This window comes from Gracilinanus agilis, chromosome 2 (genome assembly GCF_016433145.1).
Source record: "Gracilinanus agilis isolate LMUSP501 chromosome 2, AgileGrace, whole genome shotgun sequence".
Lineage (NCBI taxonomy): Eukaryota > Metazoa > Chordata > Mammalia > Didelphimorphia > Didelphidae > Gracilinanus > Gracilinanus agilis.
The window spans coordinates 491,306,099-491,311,626 of record NC_058131.1 but is presented as its reverse complement, the minus strand read 5'-3'; the positions used below and the strand labels follow the sequence as shown (position 1 = coordinate 491,311,626).

At 35.2% G+C, this 5,528-nt stretch overlaps 1 pseudogene; it reads right to left on the bottom strand.

Moving 5' to 3' along the window:
- Positions 1–3,253: 3,253 nt before the first annotated feature.
- On the bottom strand, positions 3,254–3,692 carry LOC123235887 (annotated as a pseudogene).
- Between the last annotated feature and the right edge of the window lie 1,836 nt (positions 3,693–5,528).

Below are 5,528 nucleotides of genomic sequence, written 5' to 3'. Positions count from 1 at the left end.
AAATCTCTAATAATTAGAGAAATGCAAATCAAAACAACTCTGAGGTATCACCTCACACCTAGCAGATTGGCTAAAATGAAAGAAGGGGAGAGTAATGAATGTTGGATGGGATGTGGCAAAATCGGGACATTGATGCATTGCTGGTGGAGTTGTGAAATGATCCGGCCATTGTGGCTGGCAATTTGGAACTATGCCCAAAGGGCTATAAAAGACTGCCTTCCCTTTGATCCAGCTATACCATTGCTAGGTTTGTACCCCAAACAGATCATAGATAAACAGACTTGTACGAAAATATTTATAGCTGTGCTTTTTGTAGTGGCAAAAAACTGGAAAATGAGGGCATGTCCTTCAATTGGGGAATGGCTGAACAAATTGTGGTATATGCGGGTGATGGAATACTATTGTGCTAAAAGGAATAATAAACTGGAGGAATTCCAAGCAAATTGGAGAAACCTCCAGGAAGTGATGCAGAGCGAAAGGAGCAGAGCCAGAAGAACATTGTACACAGAGACTGATATACTATGGGAAAATCAAATGTAATGGGCTCCTGTACCAGCAGCACTGCAATGACACTGGACACGTCTGAGGGATTTATGGTAAAGATGCTACCCACATTCAGAGGAAGGACTGCAGGAGAGGAAACATATAAGATAAACAATTGCTTGAATGCTTGGGCTGAGGCGGACATGAATGGGAAATAGACCCTTAATAAGAACACATGTTACAACCAGTGGAAATGTGCGTTGGCCATGGGTGGGGGGAGAGCGGGGGGTGAAGGGGAAAGTAGGGGCATAAAGTATGTAAACAGATTAAAAACGAATATTAATAAATGTCTAAAAAATTAAAAAAAACTAGATCTAAACAATTGGAAAAACACTGCTCATGGGTAGGATAAGCTAACATAATAAAAATGACCATTCTACCCAAATTAATTTACCTATTTAACACCATACCTATCAAACTACCAAAAAACTTCTTTACTGGGGCTTTCATTAAGCATGAAATGTTTGCTTCAGATTAATATGATTTTTATATTAATTGCAAAAGGAGGCCAGAAGATACCCTGAGTGAAAAGTCACTAGTCTCAAGCCATATCTATGGTAGATTGTCTTGAAAATTTGATTTTTTCAGGGAGGGGGGATCAAATCCCCACATTTTCCTCCTTACTCAAAATATTATTCCAGGCAGGAATAAACACTTTTGTGGTTGGCTTAATTAAACCTTCAAGATGATATCTCAAATCATTAGTGGCTCATCTTTAAAGTGATCTTCAAGTACAGAATTGAAATATCTTCACGCAAGGTCTATTGAAAGTATTTTCTTCCCTTTTAGACAGTGATTGTTTAGGTTATATGTATATATGTGCAACTATACTTATATATAATATCCATATTATATATGATCTATATAACATTTTGATGTATGTAAATAATACACACTATAATATGCATGTTATATAATACATGCATATTATGTGTGTGTCTTGAGTCTGGCTGTTTTGACTAATACATCAATGGAATTTTCCTCTCATTAAGGATTCATTTTCATAGCAAAATCATTTAAAGAGCACTGTAGGATTATATTGTACTCCCTGTGACTCTTTCAAAGATTTTTGTCATTATGTGTAGAAATGTCTCTCCCTCTCCCTTTCCTTTTGTCTCTCTGACTCTCTCTCTGTCTCTCTCTGTCTCTCTCTCTCTGTCTCTCTCTCTGTGTCTCTCTCTCTCTCTCTCTCTCTCTCTGTCTCTCTCTCTTTCCCCCTCCCCCTCCTCTCTCTAGAATGATCTGTTTATTCTGGAAACTGTCAGAATAGCATGTTTTGGTTTAGTTTAGTTTTTTCCTATGGATATAGCATTAGAACAACTTTTCACTGATGCTTTCCACATGTTGGCTGATTCTTTGAATTCATCAACCTCTGATGGCTGATATCAGCTAATTAAGCTCGTTAAATGTGGGTTCAAGAAGGTTCCCTAAGTTCTCCCTAACTGTGTGGGGAAAAATATTTCTCAGAATGCATTGTGTTCAAAAGACTAAAGTACATAAAAGGAATTACAGATTTGTTAAGATAATAGCTTAGATTGACTCCAAATTAAATTTTAACCAATTTAAATGTTTTACATTTATATCATTGCCTGAGTCATGCAAAAGGCATTAGAAAAACTTTCTACTTAGAGAATGGTAGAATCTTATTTAAGAGCTTCTAGTATATCAAAATTGCCCTTCCTTCAAGGTCTAACTCAGTTGCCATTTCTAACATGAAGCCTTTCATGAGACTACTTTTTTCTCCTAAAACAAACTGTGCTCTCTCTCTCTCTCTCTCCCTCTCTCTCTCTCTCTCTCTCTCTCTCTCTCTCTCTCTCTCTCTTCCTCTCTATTTCTCTCCTTTTCTTTGACTTCTTCTTTGTACTTACCATACTCTCCCTTGTATAAGTTATTTGTATATATATTGTTCTTTATATTCATACTGTAGTCTCTTTGAGGGTATGGTCCATATATACTCACTTATGAATACTCCACATTTGGCACAGTGTCATGACCAACGTAGATAATTACTAAATATTTTATATTATTATGATTAATTATTTAAATGGTTAATAACTAGCATTTTAATAGCACTTTAATATTTACAAACTTTACATATCTAATTTAGTCCTTTCCACAAACCTGTGAGAAAGGTGTTATCATATTATATTTATCAAATATACATTCACTATCTGTATTCTATAAATGAGAAAACTGAATTTCAGAAGAAGAAATCAAAGCTATAGTCAAATGAAAAATATACTTAATTGCTATTTATTAGAGAAATTCAAATTGAAACAACTCTGAAATACCACCTCACAATGATCAAATTGGCTAGCATAATAAAATGACAAATATTCAAGGAAATGAAGAAAAATTGGGACACTAATGTACCATTGGTAGAGTTGCAAACTAGTTCAGCCACTGGAGAAAAATTTTATAACCCAATGAGCTATAAAAATGTGCATATTCTTTAACCCAAATGATAAAAAGGAGTTCCAAAGGCTAAATGGCAAGAATATTTTACTTAGTGTTTAAATAGGTTGTTAGTAACCCAAAGACAGAAGCTGCATTTCTGCCAAGCTTGTAACCTATAAAATTGTTTTAAAAATATTCCTATAGAAGCTTCATTAGACTTACTCATCAGGTCACTATATGATGACTAGAATGTAATTTGCCATAGGTTGTCTCTAGTTTCTGCTTATAAGGCAATAATATAGGCAGCTTTGCTTTACTGAATACTACAGGTATTTCTGTGTCTATTTGAGTCTTTGAAGTGCTGTCACATTTTAGGAAGATATTTCCCCAAGTAAAGAAGTTGCTTGATGTTAAAGGCTCCATGACCCCTTTGTCTTATGAGTTTAACTGCATCTGCATACTTTCTTCTTCCTTTGATTAGTGGAAGAACAACAAGCACTGGAGCTCTCTCAAGACCAACAACAAAGTGAATAGGAAAGCAACCAACACCTCTCATAAAAAATCTCTTTGGTTAGTGGCACTTCATCATGTAAAGGCCAATGCAGAACATAGATACCTTCTTATCCCATAAGAGCTGTGTCATAAGTACTTTCACATATTCTTATGACTTTGGTAACTCCATACTTCTTGAATTTCTTTACAAATTTGTTCAAGGTTTCATTGATTAGATTATGTGTAATAAGGAATTTCATGTTCTTTGTAAAAAGGAATTCTTTAATTTCTTTAATTTAAAGGGGGACCTGGAGGTCCTCTTATCATAGAGATGTGTAAGGATTAACCAGCCCACATTTACATGAAGTAGAAACCCTGTACCCCCCTGCTGAGCCAGTATTAGTTGCAGGCTGTCAATTGCTGACAGTTAAGGCTGGCAGTTGTGGGAAAGTTGGCTGCTGGGTGTGGGTTGGTTGTTGGGGATTGGTTGCTGGTAGTGTGTTGGCATTCAGTTGCAGGAATATAAAGGCAGTCCTGAGCTTACTGAGACGGTTTTTGGCTTTAGCCTTTAAAGGGCTTTTTGCCCCTGGGATCACAAGAGAGCAGGAAATCTGTCTCATAGGCAAGGATCTACTGTCAGTTGACTACTGACAGTTTGAATTACTATAGAAACTGAATGAAGGAGTGAGTGAGTGGTAGCTGTCTATTATTTTAGGGAGTTAGGTAGTTAGTAAATCATTTATAGATAGTGTAGATTAGATAGACATGGTATTTGCCAGGCTAGAAGACAGAGGTAATTATTAAGAATTTAGGTAGTATTAGGAATTTTAGATATATTTATAGGATATAAGATTAGTAATCTCTCTTTCCTCTTTTCTATCTTTCTATATTCTTTTGCTACCTCTATTTTAATTAAATTAAATTGTTAGTTGATAAAAGCTGCTAGAAGTTTTCTTTTCTCTGGCTTAAAGGGATAATATTAATTTACAACTCTACTGCATTCTTATTAAAACTTAAATTATTGAAATCTGCTCTTATTTTATCAAAACCTCTATTTTAACCCTCACATTTAATTGGCGACCACGAAGGGATTCTAACCCACAAACTTCTGATCATTTTCCTCATTTTTTACTGAAATTATCCCTAAGTCAAGTACCTAGAGGTTAATTCTGTTATAGATGTTGATCCTTTATGTTAAACAGCATCATCTACTGACAGAAAGTAGAACACAAAGAAAATGAACAATTAGATTAACTATGATTCTGAGTAGTCTGATTCAAGTTGTGATGCTATTTTTCTCTATCTAAAATGCCTTATTTTCAAACAGAATATTACACATTGGCTTTATATAGCACTGTTCATAGCCATACTTATAGTGCTAGGAGGCTTGACATTTTGCCTATTACTCTTTTGGAAGAAACAGAATAATAGTTTTGCTGAACTAAAAGCTCACCTTGCAAAAAAACAAAAACTAGAAAACAACTTGAGGGACCGTAAGAAGCTGGAGGAGACTTTGAGGATCTCCAAACTTATATAAAAAGCATTGAGAAAGACTTGAGAAATCCTCAGAGTAAGAAGAGAGATTTATCTCTCAACACTTCTTCATCATGCCTACTCAGTCTCTGACCAGTCCTGCTGCATGATATTCTGCTCATACTAAAATCACCTCAACTCCTCCTCATCCTGTTCTAACTATCTATAAATCTACCTATTTGATTTATACAGGATCCAGGTGGTTCATTCAAGTCATGTCAATTTAATTAAAAACACTCAATAAGATTATGAAATAATTAGAAATATGAATTCAGGAGTTATGTAAAGAAACTGAAGTCTTTTTCACCATAGTGCACTTAAAAATTCTCAGTGCTTTAAGTATGAAGTTGAGAAAAATGAACATCCTAACAAGAAACAGTAATTCTTCAGTTCAGTCATAATGAGGCAACAGGAAGGTAGTGCACTGAGATTTACCCTATCTAGTTTAGAACTCTTCTAAAATGCTTCGCTTTCCAATCTCAGGAGCAGAGCAGGCATTCAGCAAATCTTATAGAAAGACTACAAATGATTCTAAGGACAAGCACCAGAAAACTTCTTTGGAA